We start from the raw sequence: 17,722 nt of genomic DNA on the forward strand, positions 1-17,722 counted from the left end.
CTTTTGCAAAATTAGTTAAAGATGCTAATCATAGCATGAAATGTAGTGAGTGTAATTCTGACATGTTTTCAACATTAATTTTAAAGGAATACGGACAGTATGTAATTTTAATGATGCAACGATGTAGAGCTGATGGTTCAAAATTGGATACTTTAATAAAGAAGTTTACAGGACAGCAATTATCAATTTCTGGAAAAACTTTTGTAACTGTTGCTATAATTTTTCATGATGGACCTACTGTTACTTCTGGACATTACACAGTTTATCTTAAATGTGAAAAAGGCTGGACACTGTGTAATGATTCCCAATTGATTTTCAAACAACGTTTGCCTTTTGATTTAGCAAATTCCTATCTAATCTTCCTGAAACCTAAATTTTAGACAGATTTGGCAAGATCTCGACAAAATAATTTTACCATTTTACTGGATTACCATTGCAATTTTGTAGAAAAAAGATTTTTTAAATTATCATTTGGCCTAATGGAAAGATAACCAATTGTAATGTGGACTTTTTAAATTTTAAATGAAACTTTGAAAAACCAATAATTTAGAGATTATCGGTAACTTCTGCACATTTTAAATTTTGGAATGTTATTGGACTGCCATTGGAAATTTTTTCAAAAATGATTTAAAAAATTACTATTTGGCCATGCGGAAAAGTAACCAATTCTATTGTGGACTTAATAAATTATTCCAAAAATTTTCGTGAACCAAAATGTTACAGAGAATCGGTGAGATCTGGACAAATTAAACTTTAGAATTTTATTGGATTACCGTTGGAAATTTATTCCCAAAAAAAATTTAAAATTACTATTTGGTCTAAAGGAAATGAAATCAGATGTATTTTGGAGTTATTTGAGATATAATATTGTGATTATACTTCTGAAACAAACATATCAGACGGTATTTTAAAGAAATAAGTATTGGTATTAGATGATATTTTTTTAGAATATTATGCATTTCTATAATGTTAAGTTTAAGTAAAAAAAGAATCAGGGCTTTTTTAATACAATCTTTGTGATTGTTATTTTTTTTTGCCCGCTGTAAAATGATGAATGCAATTGCTTTCACAATTTATAGTGAAATGCAATATATTCTGAAAACAGCAAAAATAAGGCAAAAATATTTTTGGGAAAAAAATGTAAATATGTGTACTGTATTATAAAATGTTTTAAAAATATTAATACTTTTTTCTTTTTTTCCAGATAGATATAGAAAATTTTCGAAAACTACAAACATTTTTAAAACTATTTTTTAAAAAAACAAATGAATAAATATTTTTTCAGTGAGTATGGTAAGTCAATAATAATAATTGTAGTCTCTCAAGGACCTTGTAATGTGTTTATTGATTTTTAGTGTTTTTAAAAAAAAAAAAAAAAGTACGCGCACCGTACGCGTACGGTAAAAAAAAATAAAAAAAAGTTTTTAAAAACATATGTAAAAAAAAGATGAAAGATAAGGTTGGCTCTTAAAAGAACCGTTGTGTTCATGCAGGGACAGAGGAAAGGAAGCATGGGAAAATTATTCAAAGCGACAAATGTGCTGATCTATTTTGTTGTTCACTAGGGAAACACTGGTCTCCCTATGGCAAATTAGATCTTTACAAAATGTGCAATGAATATCAACCTTCCGAAATCGAGGGTTCATTTCCAGAGGGCCAGCAAAAGGAGATTCTCCCCCCACAGATGAAGGGCTCACCTGACCTGCAGAAGAAGGAGTCAGCCCTGCAGATGATGGTCCAGGCTGAGCTACTGTGGATGTACTGGCTCGTCTTTCTGAAGAGTTACCTCCAAAAAGATGACCATGTGTCCTTCTGTGTACATCCTGGAGGTGTCTCTTCATGGTGTGATTCCCAAAGGAATACTTCCTGTTAGGATTACCTCTAGAAAGTACACGCTTACACAGCTTACAAGTCACTAAGGGTGCATTTACCTTTTGCTGGCCTTCAGGAAAAGTAAAATAATCCCATACATAAGAGGGCTTTTGTTTCCTCGATCTCTGCCTCAAGACAGTGCTGCTAGTGCTAGCCTCACTCTCAGAAGAGCTCTGCTGTTCTGCCATCGTATCCCAAAGACAAACCAGCTCCTTCTCCCAAGGGATCACAAGCAGAAATGAGGGGAATGGGTGTGGTGTAGGAGAGTTCTAGAACTGAAAGTAGTTTCAACCAATCAAAAGTTGTGTTTCATGATCACATGACCTACCGTACGCTTACGGTACGCTTACGGTGCGCTTACGGCAAAAGTACGCATGCGCGTAAAAAAGACACGCGCTTGCGCGCATGCGCATAACAGTCACTCCCCGACACTTCCGCGTAACGTGCGCGTGTAGCGTAAGCGCGCACGCGTCCCACGCGCAGTACGCGCGGCTACGCAAAGTGCGTAACTATACGCAAGCAGCGTAGATAGATTACGGACGTTGCGTAAACCGTACGCTTACCGTGAGCTTACGGTACGCGTACTAAAAAAATATTTATTTTTTAAAAAAAGTACTGCAAATAAATTTTACATGTTTATTTTAAAAAATATATTTAAAAAAACATATTAAAGAATTTTAAAAATTTAATCATAGTCTTTATAAAAGGTAAGATAATTAAATTAAAAATATGTTAGAAAAAAAAAAAAAAAAAAAAAAAAATTAGCATTTAAAAAACCTTGCAAATTCACTGAAAAAACCATGGGTTTCACACACGTTATAGTTAGGAATTAGCATTTAAAAAACCTTGCAAATTCACTGAAAAAACCATAGGTTTCACACACGTTATAGTTAGGAATTAGCATTTAAAAAACCTTAGAAATTCAGTGAAAAAACCATAGGTTTCACACATGTTATAGTTAGCTGGACATTTTACTCGTAAAAAACCAATGAAATTGCCCCGTTATAGTTAGTTCAGCTAACTATAACTCGCGCGCCCGCAATGCACTGCTGATGACGTCACATATTACATCACTCATGACATGGTCAGTGACATCACTCATGACATCACTGATGACATCTCAAATGACATCACTGATGACATCATCCAGTGAATGTGGGTGTTGGACTTGGCCCTTCTGGCAGGTTCACCCCTGAACTTTTTTTCTTTTTACTGATGACTTGGTGTGGTGATTTTTTGGTTTCCTGCGCACTTTCCCTGTGTCCCAGGGTAAAGTGCGTGCGTGCTCTGAGTGCATGTGGTGAGATAGGCCTGCCCTCCCATAGGAATGCATGGGGAATGTATGTGTCCCTAGTAGTTCCTGATGCGTGGGGTGTGCAGGCCCGAGTTTGGTATGTGCGGACTCGTGGGAGTGAATGCTGCGCGATGATGTGTGCGGCGTGTATGTACCTAGTGTGGAAGTGCCACTTCTAGAAGTGGGCACTTCTGTGTGCAGTGTGTCTGTCGCGTGATTGGCTGGTCATGTCATGTGACGGGCTAGGGATTCCCCAGTGTCAGGATGAGTCACCCAGTGGTGAATGAGGAGATCAGCAGCTAGATGGGTGGGAGGAGTCCACCTGGGTCCTGAATAGGACAGGGTTTTCCAAACACAATGCTGGCCCCGCCCCCTGTGGTGCGACTGATGACCCTAGCCCTGCCAGTGAATAGAGTGAGGGGCTGAGCACATCAAGGGTGCTCCCCAACCAGCTGCGACTGGTTTTCCCCCTCACCCTGAACCCAGAACAAAGGGTTTGCCTGTATAAAAATGGGGCTGTGTCCCCACAGAAACGGTTCTCTGCCAGGATCCTGCCTAAGGGGGCTGCTGCTGTTGCTGGGCCAGAGGACCGCCACTTGGACTACCTCCCTGCCTGGAGGCCCAGTGAGCTGGCTCTGGGCCCAGCCTTGCCCCCTGCCTACCTTCTTAACAACTTTGCCAGGACTTTGTGCTGGACTTTTACTTGCAGCGCCTGGGAGCGCTTTTATCATTGACAGCGCTAAGAGCGCTTTATTTTGTGGCCGGCAGCGCGAAGCTGCATCCTAGGGATTCCCCCGCTTTTCCATCCTCGCGGGTGCCTACCCCGCTTATTTTAATATTTCCATAGCGGGAGCCCACCCCGCGTTAGTGTGCCCGATAGCGGGTGCCTACCCCGCTTTTGCTATCTAAAGGAATCACCGCCGCAGCCCGAGATCCGTATCGACTGCCGCCCCGGCCGGAAGACAGGCAGCCTTCGTTGGGACGGGGGCGGGACTTTGCAGCAGGAAGCAGCCAGGAGCCTACCCCGCGCTGTCCCGGACAAAGCAGGAAGTGAGTTGTAGACCGGGGCTCCCGTGAGCTGAGGGAGCCCCGCGCCGTTGCTGCCAGAAGGAAAGGAGAGGCATCCAGGCGGGAGCCCACCCCGCGCTGGATCTAACAAGAGGGGCAGCGCCACCCCCACGGAGACGTCCCGCCAGAGAGCCCAGGTGAGTGGGGCTCGGGAGCGAGGGTAGCGGAGGCACGAAGGCAGGGCGGCCCCGTCTGGCAGTGGGCCGCCCCCCCACCTAAGAGGAGCCTGGTTGTGTAGAGCTCCGTGTAGCTCCAACGGCGGGGGCAGTATTTTGTTGAGTCTAGAACGACTCCCACGAGGCACCTTTGTTTCAGAGCGCTCGGAGCGCTCCAACGTCGGAGGCATTCTTGATTTAGAGCCCCGAGGCTCTAACATAGAGGGGCATTTATTTTTAATGAAAAGAGCGGCCCCGGAAGGCAGCGGGCCGCTCCAACGTTGCCCCCACAGTTGGTCCAGAGCCCACGAGGCTCCAAAAAAAGGCGCATTCTCTCTGAGCCTAGAAGGCTCCAAGGGGGCACAAGTATTTAGAGCGCTAGGCGCTCCAACGTTGAGGCACATCGTTCTAGAGCCCACGAGGCTCCCGCGCTGTTTATGGGGCATTGCTGTCCCAGAGCCCAGAGAGGCTCCACGTGAGTGCTGTATATTGTTTGAAAAGGCACAGTGGTGCCCCAGCATCTCCCCAGCTGCCCAGCACTTAGTGGGCAGCTGCAACGTTTAGGTTGTACATTGTGCGCCTGGCTTGCGCAGCCTGCGCAGTCGCGCCCTGACATTCTTGTATATTGGGTATTTCTGCATCCTGAGAGGCCAGTTGGCCTGCGGACAGTTATCTTGTGTTGTGCCCTCCCCTAGGGCACTTGGTGATTTTCATACATGTACTTTTTGCGCCTGCGCAATGCCGTCATGATATTTTCTGTCCTGAATTGTGTTTACACCTCTAAATGTATTTTATGCATCCTGTGTTTATGTGCTTAGACCCCTACAGGTAGAGTGATACTTAGGTGGTTGTTTTTCCCCTAGTACAGGTGGTACTAGTGAGGTCCTAGTTCCCTGCGTGGTATTCCTAAAGGTGGTTAGGGTTGCGTAGGTGGTACGTTCTGATACCAGTAGTTACTGGTTGTGTGCTACATGTTCTATTTTTAGTGCTACAGTGATTGTGTGCTATGTTCTCAAATATTATTCCTACAAAGTGCTAATTCCTGACAGTGGTCCATGTGGCCCTGTCCCCTGTATATATAATCCCTTGTAAATTCTGCCCGTGCCTGTTGGCACATTGTAAAGTGTGTGTTTTTATCTAATGTGTTGTGTATAATACAAAGGTTATTTTTATATAATACCTTGTGTGGAGTTTCCTTTGTGGTGGGCCTTGGGTGTTGTTGCTGGGTGCGTGCGCAAACGCTTTACACATCACCTCAGGGATAAGCCTGTCTGCTCGTGCCAAGCTACCAAGGGGGTGAGCAGGGGTTATCTTTGGCGTGTAACTCCCCAGCCCTGACTAGAGTGGTGGTTTCTGCCTGGATTTGGCGCAAGCCTCAGCCAACCAGAAATCCCATTTCTAACATTGGTGATCAGCGGTGGGATTTGGACTTGCGTTTGCGCTGTACCACAGCGGCAACTGGCCGCACTACAAAACTCTGCATTTAGATAAATCACATGGTATAGGGATTATTGTTTTAAAATTGTTTTACTTGTCATTTCTTTGGAAATGTGTTTTTGTGCACTGTGAGTTAGGTGTCCCTAGCTCGGGAGGGTAGATCATCCCCCTTAGTGCATTGTGTTTCTGGATTCACCAGAGGGTGGGATCCAGTGGTGGCAGTGTAATAGTGTCCTGTACATTTGTCCCCCGCCCTGCGCCCAGAGTTGGTACCTGTGTCACGTGGTGGTCAGGTTGAGGAATCAGGGGTGGTAGAAACTGCCTTACCAGTCCGAGGGGAGGGTTGTGTGTGGATGAGTGGTGAGTGGCACTAGGCAAGTGAGTGTGAGTTCTCTGGGTTAGAGAGCTTGCTGAATCTTTTTGTGAATTGTGTACTCCTGTTAAACTCAGACCCCTAGGTTCCCTGTGTGATCTTTTCTCTAGAACGTCTGCCAGAATGGAGCCTGCTTTTGATCTCAGTGATCTAGTTTATTACAGTATGCAGGAGTTGGAAAGGTTCTGTAGAGAGAGAAACATAGGGGTGAGAGAGTCAGACACGGTGTACGAATTGAGGAACTACATGATTGGATGGCAAGCAGATGAATGGAAACGTGAGCGCAGTGAGGAAGACAGGGCCCGGGCCTCACACCTGGAGGGTGGTGGGTCTGTGGGGAGCCCTGAAGATTTAGAAGAAGATGACAGTACCTGGACTCCAGTAGAGAGTGAGGACCCCGTAGGTAGGGAGTCCCTTGCTGGGTCCAGCGTAGAAGATAGCGCCTCACCCCTTTCCCTGTCCCCTGTGCGCAGTGGTAGTTTTCTGGATTCCCCAGTGAGGGTGGAGTCCAGGGGGGGCAGCAATATAAAGTGCAGTATAGAGAGTCCCAGTCCCAGTTCCACCAGTGTGGTACCTTGTTCCCGAGAGGAGGAATGCAGGTTGAAGTTCAGGGGCAGTAAGAAGCTGTCTCACCAGTCTTGGGAGGAGGCTGTGGAGGAGTGTCATGATGCCCTGGTGGACTGGTTGGTGTTTAACCCGGAGCAGGATTTGGATGGAGTACTAAATATGATTATCAAGGAGCAGATGCTTAGTAGTTGTTCTCCAGGGTTGCGCCAACACCTGTTGAGGTATAACTCTTTTTGTCCATGGAAACTTGCAGAGGAAGCAGAGCGCTGGGAAAGGGCCAGAGGTTCTCTAGTGTCATTAGTGAGTGATTCCAACAATAGTGGGTCAGAGATCCTCCAGCCCAGCGTGGTGGAGGAGGCTCAGTGTAGCCCAGCTAGGTCCCAGGATAGCGAGGAGGGTGTAGGGGCTCACTGCCTGGCTCAGTGGAGCAGGAGTGAGGGGGTGACCGAGGGTCCCCAGACGCCCGAAACCCTGCCTCAGGACTTGGATGGTTTCATGAGGGAACACCAAGTTGGGGACCTAGGCTGTCCTGTTAGTCCACTTGAGGAAGATCTCTTAGTGAGTGGAGGACCTGGGGCACCTGTAACCAGGGCTCCTGTGGTTCTGGAGTCTGGCGGTACCGCTCCGGTAGGGAGGGTACAGGAGTCCAGCGTGAGTGATTGGGGGATGAGTTCCCCAGTGGAAGAGCCGGTGGGTCAGAGACTTCCCAGTTGGGCTAGGTTCCCGTGTAGTGACCAGGGTGACACCACTTCTGTTCTGGGGGATCTCCGCGCACTGTCCGGTGGACAGGGGACGGGAGATCAGCGCCAGACAGACAGTCGCTCGACATACGTGTCATTTGATAGCCTCAGGGGGATGGAGTGGAGATCCCCAGAAGTCCTGGAGTGCCAGGCAATTATTCCACCAAAGGTTCTAGGCCGGAGGTTGGAAGGCCAGGTTCGGGATCAGCCTGACCTGAAGGGTGGGACGTCTGTAATCAGCGTCCCGACCAGTTCTTCTTCCAGAGGTACCGCCCCAGTTGGTAGGGAGCAGGGTTCTGGAAGGGGGTGCAGAGGGTGGGAGAGCCCAGCTCTGCCCCCGGTACAACCTGAGGGGTTAAACCCTGGGTTGGAATGGCGTTCTAGGTGTACCCCTCGCCAGAGGAGGAGGAACCCTAGGAGAAGAGGTAGGGGGAGGAGAGCCTTCCCTGAGACTCCTGGTCCGCCTGAGGGTGTAGACCCTAGGCTGGAGAACCAGTGGCAGTCTAGTCCTGTCTTTCAGAGAGGAAGAGTGGAGAATGGCCGCTATGTGCCAGGGGTTACTACCCCCCACTCTGTGGTTAGGCAAAGACCAGTGGCACCTGGGTGGCCTAGGGCCTGGTCTTGGCCGCGGACAGCTTGGGAGTACCAGTGGGGTAGCCCAGTTGGTCCAGACAGTGGTGTTAGAAAGAATTCCATGGGTTCACCGTGGCGTAGAACCGGAGGGTGTCCCTGCAGTTGCGGGCCCGCGTCCGTGTTCTATCGCCCCAAGCAGGGAAGTCCATCACGGTGGTGATTGGGCTGCCCTGCGTTTTGGCTGGAAGGGGGTTGTGTTGGACTTGGCCCTTCTGGCAGGTTCACCCCTGAACTTTTTTTCTTTTTAGTGATGACTTGGTGTGGTGATTTTTTGGTTTCCTGCGCACTTTCCCTGTGTCCCAGGGTAAAGTGCGTGCGTGCTCTGAGTGCATGTGGTGAGATAGGCCTGCCCTCCCATAGGAATGCATGGGGAGTGTATGTGTCCCTAGTAGTTCCTGATGCGTGGGGTGTGCAGGCCCGAGTTTGGTATGTGCGGACTCGTGGGAGTGAATGCTGCGCGATGATGTGTGCGGCGTGTATGTACCTAGTGTGGAAGTGCCACTTCTAGAAGTGGGCACTTCTGTGTGCAGTGTGTCTGTCGCGTGATTGGCTGGTCATGTCATGTGACGGGCTAGGGATTCCCCAGTGTCAGGATGAGTCACCCAGTGGTGAATGGGGAGATCAGCAGCTAGATGGGTGGGAGGAGTCCACCTGGGTCCTGAATAGGACAGGGTTTTCCAAACACAATGCTGGCCCCGCCCCCTGTGGTGCGACTGACGACCCTAGCCCTGCCAGTGAATAGAGTGAGGGGCTGAGCACATCAAGGGTGCTCCCCAACCAGCTGCGACTGGTTTTCCCCCTCACCCTGAACCCAGAACAAAGGGTTTGCCTGTATAAAAATGGGGCTGTGTCCCCACAGAAACGGTTCTCTGCCAGGATCCTGCCTAAGGGGGCTGCTGCTGTTGCTGGGCCAGAGGACCGCCACTTGGACTAACTCCCTGCCTGGAGGCCCAGTGAGCTGGCTCTGGGCCCAGCCTTGCCCCCTGCCTACCTTCTTAACAACTTTGCCAGGACTTTGTGCTGGACTTTTACTTGCAGCGCCTGGGAGCGCTTTTATCATTGACAGCGCTAAGAGCGCTTTATTTTGTGGCCGGCAGCGCGAAGCTGCATCCTAGGGATTCCCCCGCTTTTCCATCCTCGCGGGTGCCTACCCCGCTTATTTTAATATTTCCATAGCGGGAGCCCACCCCGCGTTAGTGTGCCCGATAGCGGGTGCCTACCCCGCTTTTGCTATCTAAAGGAATCACCGCCGCAGCCCGAGATCCGTATCGACTGCCGCCCCGGCCGGAAGACAGGCAGCCTTCGTTGGGACGGGGGCGGGACTTTGCAGCAGGAAGCAGCCAGGAGCCTACCCCGCGCTGTCCCGGACAAAGCAGGAAGTGAGTTGTAGACCGGGGCTCCCGTGAGCTGAGGGAGCCCCGCGCCGTTGCTGCCAGAAGGAAAGGAGAGGCATCCAGGCGGGAGCCCACCCCGCGCTGGATCTAACAAGAGGGGCAGTGCCACCCCCACGGAGACGTCCCGCCAGAGAGCCCAGGTGAGTGGGGCTCGGGAGCGAGGGTAGCGGAGGCACGAAGGCAGGGCGGCCCCATCTGGCAGTGGGCCGCCCCCCCACCTAAGAGGAGCCTGGTTGTGTAGAGCTCCGTGTAGCTCCAACGGCGGGGGCAGTATTTTGTTGAGTCTAGAACGACTCCCACGAGGCACCTTTGTTTCAGAGCGCTCGGAGCGCTCCAACGTCGGAGGCATTCTTGATTTAGAGCCCCGAGGCTCTAACATAGAGGGGCATTTATTTTTAATGATAAGAGCGGCCCCGGAAGGCAGCGGGCCGCTCCAACGTTGCCCCCACAGTTGGTCCAGAGCCCACGAGGCTCCAAAAAAAGGCGCATTCTCTCTGAGCCTAGAAGGCTCCAAGGGGGCACAAGTATTTAGAGCGCTAGGCGCTCCAACGTTGAGGCACATCATTCTAGAGCCCACGAGGCTCCCGCGCTGTTTATGGGGCATTGCTGTCCCAGAGCCCAGAGAGGCTCCACGTGAGTGCTGTATATTGTTTGAAAAGGCACAGTGGTGCCCCAGCATCTCCCCAGCTGCCCAGCACTTAGTGGGCAGCTGCAACGTTTAGGTTGTACATTGTGCGCCTGGCTTGCGCAGCCTGCGCAGTCGCGCCCTGACATTCTTGTATATTGGGTATTTCTGCATCCTGAGAGGCCAGTTGGCCTGCGGACAGTTATCTTGTGTTGTGCCCTCCCCTAGGGCACTTGGTGATTTTCATACATGTACTTTTTGCGCCTGCGCAATGCCGTCATGATATTTTCTGTCCTGAATTGTGTTTACACCTCTAAATGTATTTTATGCATCCTGTGTTTATGTGCTTAGACCCCTACAGGTAGAGTGATACTTAGGTGGTTGTTTTTCCCCTAGTGTTGTAAATTAAAGCAGAATGTGATTAAGCATTTACTGAAAACATTAATGCTTCCCTTCGAGTTAAATATATAGTTAAGCCCAGTGTATCTAATATGTCTAATCAATATGAAGTCGCAGTTTGTTATTCATGTGCTGCAACCCACTGAGCTATCTTTTGTAATGTGCAAGCTTCAGGTGTATAGAATTGTTTCTGTAATATGGAAGCTTCTATCTTATTCTTGCCTTCTCAGTAAGAGACTTGTTATGCTACATTGCTTTCCTCCAGCTAAGTCTATAATATGGATGTTTCTGTATGTTTCTGTTATAAGAAATAGAAGCCTGTTAATGGCAGAAAAGACCTCTGATGCAGACATTTGTTCTGTAGCTCCGTGCATGGCACAATCCCCCTCCCTCTTGGAGTGTGATTTACTAAGAGCAGCTGAAAGTAAACGGTCTGAGGCCCCACGGCCGAGTTGTGAGATAAGCACATTCCTGTGCCTGAGCTGAGCTAATTATGTGCGCCAAATATGGGTCTTCCTCTCCTCCGAGCCAACTTGTAGATTTCCATGTGCTGACTTCATGTGTTCACTGAAAGTATATCTGTCTGGTTTTGACTGTAAGTCGTCAGTCTTCTCCGCGCACCTCGAGGGGTGAGGATGTGAGAGGCTCCTCTGGCCAGAGTTCCTTTGTATAATAAATGATTGACCCTTCTTCACTGCCAACTGACTGATCATTGATAATTGGTAATTGGGAATGGACTATTGGTAAGTGTGGTCCTATGGTAAAATAATTATAATACAACAGTTGGGGGCTCGTCCGGGATTCCGCGTTTAGGGTCACCCCCTCCTGTAAACAGGAGAAGAGGGATAGGGGGGAGTTCTGGTCAAAAGGGTGGATATGAAAATAAGGATCCTAATTGCAGAGCCAGTTTTTGGTGAGATTCCACTCTTGCGCCCAGAAGTCTCCCCAGCTGCAAGATGACCCATCGCCGGAATCCTATAAGGAGTAACCCAGGAGCTGACCGTGTTGGTCTTCAGAGCACTTTGTCAGGAGCTGGCAGTGGAGAATATGCAATCAGACCTGGGTGCAACCGGTGAGTAATTTGTTTGTTTGAAGCATGCGCTGTAGAGCAGTGCATTTGTTTGAAGCACGCGCTGGAGAGCGGTGCATTGACTTTGAGGCACGCGCCGGAGAGCGGTGTGCATTTTGTTTGATTTGAAGCACTTGTTGTGAACAGTGCGTTTTGAAGCACTAGGTGCATTTTGTTTGAAACACGCGCTGTTGAGCGGTGCATTTGGAACAGTTAACTGCATTTGATTTGAGGGGTCATGAGGACCCTAGGAGAATTACGGAGGTCCTGCAGGATGGTCCATTAGGGACTGAGTGTAGGGACTCCGCGGATCTTTTGTGATTTGGAGACACTGATCAGACGTCTAGTTGTTACCTGTGTGTAACACATGGCCGGATTGCACTCGGAAAAGCCTGTGGCTGTATCTGGGTAGCCATGAGACATATCTGAGGTGCGGCTTGGACCACATCAGAACAGTCTCAGTGGTGAACCAGGGAGGCAATGGGATGGTCCGTAGTCCAGTTCGTGGTTACCCCTGTCTGACAGCCTCTTGCCAGTCTGTTGGAAGACTGCTTGTTGTGATTTTGTCGGTCCTTTTGAATAATTCTCCACGAACGGGAGTCGACGGGCTCTGTTCGTTTGTTTGGATGCATCAAGTTTGGATAGGTTGAACTGCAGAAAACGTTGTGTACACCTATTTTGCATTTTTGGTTAAAGCGCCGGCTATTTTTTTTTTTTTGGGAAAATGTGTGTGAGTGGCGAATATATGCCTGCAAAAAAAAAAAAAAACATGGCCATGTAAATGCGAGATTGTATGTTGGTAAGATTGCTCAGTTGAATGTAAGTACGCTATTAGTGAATAAGAATGTTGTGGTATGCTCAATTGTGTTTTGGAGGTTGCTAGCGCTGGAAAAAGCGTGTGATTGAATGACTGTGAATATGTGAAAAGAATTCTGAGAAGTGAGATTGTTGAGGAGTAAGTTTAATTTTGGTCTCATCACCGTCAATGCGTCGCAAAAGGAAATTGAGAGGGGTGTAGCTAGAGAAAGAGCAACCCCTGTGATTTGATGACACCCCTAATGTACAAAGTATTAATGTAAAATAATTAGTGAAAAGTTTAGCTTGAGAAAAATTGTGGGTATTTCGAATTTGCAAATTGTTCATGAATACAGGTTTGTGTTCTTGGTGGTTCAGTGAGTCAATGTGCTGGGTCCAGACGGTTGTAGGTCCTGATTCACGCTGAACATGCAGAGACTATCTGCTCTGTACTAGTAAGTTATGTGCTGTACATTATTCATAGTGAGCGTTTTTTCTAAACTGAGATTGGAAAAATAAGATTATGACCCCCCTGAAAACAAATTGTATATAAAAAGAATTTTTCAATAGGGCGAATTATTGCAGTTTATATGGAATTGGGAAGACTTTTTATCTTTGACAGCTTCAGAGTGAGGAGAAGGTGGGGGCTAAAGAGCGCAGAATGCCGGGAGGTGAAATCACTGTTCAGAAAGCTTCTCTGACATAGAATCTGTGTAATGCCCGCAGCCGGGGAGCCTTGGAAGGAGGGGGGTCGGGAGTAGATAGAGAACAGATGGCTAGCAGCCCAGGCTCAAACCAGCACTGAGGGGCTATTTTTAGCTTCTCTGATAAGACAGGGCAGCTGAGAAACGAAACTCCAGCAGCCTCCCTTTGTTCTATTCTGTGCAAGACCAGTGCCCAAGGAAATGTCTATGGAAGACTGCTGTCTTTATTTCTTGCATTGATTCTAGACAAAAAAGTAAAATGATGCTCTTGCTTGAAATTTTGAGGGCTATATGCCTATATAAAAACGATTTTTCTAATTCAGACAATTCACAGTGGAAATTGTGGCCCAAAGCTGTCACCACCAGCTGACTGGCGAGATGATAACAGTTAAGTAATGGAATTTCCTTTTTGTGCATTCCGTTTTGTCTTTTGATTGAAAGTTATAAGTGTTATTTTGTCTATTGTGGGACATGTTTCTCTTTTGTGTGTGCTGTATTTCTCTCTTCCGTCCACAGATTATTCATGGATTGTTCTGGGTGGTTTTAAGGCTGACAAGACACGTGAGTTGGATTGGCAAAGTGATCAAAAAATTATAACTATGAGAAGAAACATGAGATATGCGCCTTCAAATAGGAAATCAGGGTACATTGTGTTGAAATAGATGCATAATACCTTTCCAAAAGAAATGTTCGTGTGTTTTTCAGTTTTGATTATTCTTGCTGGTCCTGTGGGTCAGAAACAACACAGTCAGTTCAGCTGGTCATCATTAAGATAACCCGCTGTCAGGTGGGGTGAGTAAGGCAGGAAAATCGTGAGAGAGGCAGGAGAATCAGTTATTGATTATAAGCCTGACAAATTAAGCAGGCTAGAATGTTCGCCTCTGAACTGTAGGTACAGTAATTGCGCATCACTGCTCATTTATATATGTTCTTGTAATTTGTTTATGCTTTCTGTGCTTGGTATACTGATGGCTTGGCATATGCATTCTATATATGTTTTGTTTTTGTGTTGTATTAACCAGTCTGTTTAGCATTAATACAAGTTCACCTGTGCGGTACAGAGATGTCAATCTCTGCGCAGCGCTTGGCTGGAACTTGTTCATAATTACTAAATTTCACAGACATGATATTATCATTATCATGCTGTCAAAATAGTAGACAACACGTTATCAGTGTATGTCTAATTGGCATTGGAAATGAATAAAACAAAAAACAAAAGTCATGCAAGACTAAAATATGTGTCACATGACTGCCTTTCTCTTTTAGACAGGCAGCCTCGGTCATATGTTTCCAGATTGGACATTATGGAACCATTTTGATCTGTACACTTGCATCCTAACACTTGAAATGCCTGTTTTAAATAGGACTGCCACCAGAAGCGCCTTTATTGCTGATGGGCAAAACAGCTGTTGCTGTTGCCACAAATGGAACAGGAAGGTTTATTTAGCTAAGACTCCCTCAGAGTGACAACTCTGCATTTTAGAAGGCTGTAAACGGGTTTCCACAAATGAGGCTCATGAGAAAATATCTGACAGGATTTCCTTTTCAAAGTTTACTTTGATAAGCTCATTCTTGTAAATGGTGGGGAAAAAAAAAGTTGTCATGTTTTTCAATTAGGCTATTGGGCTTGGGCTTCTGAAGGGAGATGTTTGAATATGAAAGGCGAGGGATGCAGCTTGTTTATAGGTGGAAATTATAGCAAAACATATTATGGCCTCCTAGCATTAAGATTGACTTCAGGTTCGTGTAGTATCACCTAATAGGGACATTTGTATATGAGATGTCATTTGGCCAGCCTATAAGCTAAGACAATGAGATCTGTACATTTGCTAGAAGGATTTATCGCCATTTCAAAAGTGCTATGTACCTCCTATAATTTTGCTTATGCCCAGTTGCTACACACGGGGATTGATAGTGTTGATAGACACAGGGTTTGATAGTGTTTGACAGCATTGAAATCTGTTTCAGATTTCCTCCTGTCAAACAGGGGGAAGACAGGAGGGGGTTGGCTTCCTGCTGGCCCCTTAGGAGGTTAGCTCCCTGCTAGCCCCCTTAGAAATTAAGCCGAGGTAATATGTATGTTGCTCTCTTTAAGGGGAATTAGTTGTGGGTAGTTTTTGTTCTACTAAGCTTAGGCGAAATGACTAGTTCTTCATTATCTAGTCTGTGTGAATACACTCACAATCCTTACTAGGAGCTGATGTTTAGTAATTTGGATTAGGGAAAAAAGCAGTTTTGTCTTCGTGCAGCCCTTGGTACGTTGTTCAAACACGCATTCCTAGGCCATGTACCATGGACCCCCATATCATGTCAGCATGAGAAGTTAGCATGATGTATCTTGATTTGTATCCATACTTTATATACACGGAAATATGCTTTGTAGGATGGCCCATTCCTCTCTATGTCCCTTACATGATAGAAAGGGCTGAAGAACTGTACTGAAGCCATCTTGGATCATGACCAGTCGCGCCACAGGCCACGTGGTCCCTTTTGCCCACCATCAGCATGATTTAGCTCGTACCAGCCAAGAGACAGGTTGGATTGTATTTACGGCTAAGGCCCAAGGTCACATCTGCTAAGGGGAGTATCGAGTGAATTCCTCTAGGCCTGGGACGAGAAGGGAGTCACCTTGTTGACCTTCTCTGTAAAGATAGCAACTCCTTTGAGTACAGCTGCAACTAAATTTGGTATGAGCTCAAGAGTAGTCTCATGGCGTATGGCCACTCCCTCAAAGATTGCAGGCTGCCTGCTTTCAGTCACCTTGTTAAATACTAGGAACTGTTTTTCTGTACTTGGAAGAAAATTAACAACTATGTTACATTTCCTACATCACTAGGTTCTGCGGGATCTTCCAGAGTAAAAGGGAGAATGATACCCTGCAGAACGGTGATAAAGATGAGTCTTAATTTCCCATCAGTGCCAGCTACAGATGAGGGCTACATGTCCTGGCCCTACAGTCTCAGCACCCAGAAAGTAGTGAAATTGAACAGTGATTGCCAATGCTTCATCAACTACGGCATCGTGCTTGCTTCATTGGATGACGTCGGACATCAGAGAAGGAGGAGGCCCGTTGGCCACAGAACTTCAGTGCAAAAGTGCGAGGGAGAGGGATCCCTATTGTTGATGGCAGGACCATTGTTCAGTTTCTTCAGCTTTCTACCTGTCATGTGCTAGTAACCTCTGACAGCGCGTGGTCCCCTGATCCCCTTGGCCTGAGTTTGGCCACCTCCCTTTTCCTTTGTATCAACGGAAAGGCAGTGCCCCATAGAATCTACGAGTGGCAGAAGGCACTATATTGTGGTACCCATGAAGCAGCAGCCCAAATGTCCTCTGACACTGAATGATGAGTGTTGGAGCCTGAGGGTGTAGCTGAACTTGCTGCACAAAATGATCTGTATCCATGATAGTGCCTGCCACAGAGGAAAGATGTTGGTGCACTGCCTAGAGATAGAGACATTGAGACTTTTTTCCGAGTGAGCTGTGAGTGTTTGCCAGGAGGGCACTCCAACGGATACTGTGAAGAACTATTTTCTTGGAAGGCCTGATCAAGAGGCCCAATATGATGATGGGAGCAGACTTGATGAACAATAGAAGCCTGCCAGAGAGGCTTCGAACGGACTCTGGGCATAGTTGTATTTGCAGGAACAATTGGGTGTTATGAGACTGATTCTTACTGTTTTGGCTGGCACTGTTTTAGAATAGTGCTCTGATTAGTGGAAGTAGCGTTAAACTCATCTTAGGATGAAACGTACCCCTCTTTCACCTGAAAGTAGTATTGAGGAATGTCACTGTCTCACTGGAGTATGTCTATGACTTGTTTGATCCCACACAAAGACTGCCACAGAGGGAGTAATGATAGTATCTATTAGTTGTAGGGCCCACGGATTGCTTCACACTCTGTCTAGTAAAGAATGATCTGGTTTTGTCCCTAATTCTGTTATAGGTGTATAGGTAGATGGGCCTAATCATGGTAATACAAATATTTATCGCACTCCAAAGTGAAGTAAATTGGGTTGTGAAGATGTCCTGAGGTACAGTGTATTGCATCAGAGAATAGATCTTGAGAAAACAGTAACAAGGTGCTATGCATCTAAATGCCTGTTCAAACGTAATGAGGGAAGCATGAATTTTCCTTAACAGATATGACAATGAAGTGTAGGATTCCAATGGCTCAACCTCACTGAGTATGCTGGTTCTTTCCCTTGAGCAGAATGTTTCCCATTCAGTTGACTCAGTTAGATGTATATAATGTGAAAATGTCTTTATTAGAAAATGTATCTGAGTACCTGTATATAGTAATGCAGAACATATCATTCCATATATGTCGTCCAAGAATATAGGTTGACCTAGGCTTTAGGCCTCAATTTGAATTTATAATTGACATATACGATGATTATTCTTGGAAACCGGATGTCTTCAGTAAATGCTGAAAGGGTCGTCTGTTGTAAATTAAAGCAGAATGTGATTAAGCATTTACTGAAAACATTAATGCTTCCCTTCGAGTTAAATATATAGTTAAGCCCAGTGTATCTAATATGTCTAATCAATATGAAGTCGCAGTTTGTTATTCATGTGCTGCAACCCACTGAGCTATCTT

This window comes from Triturus cristatus, unplaced genomic scaffold (genome assembly GCF_964204655.1).
Source record: "Triturus cristatus unplaced genomic scaffold, aTriCri1.1 SCAFFOLD_118, whole genome shotgun sequence".
In the NCBI taxonomy this organism is placed as follows: Eukaryota; Metazoa; Chordata; class Amphibia; order Caudata; family Salamandridae; genus Triturus; species Triturus cristatus.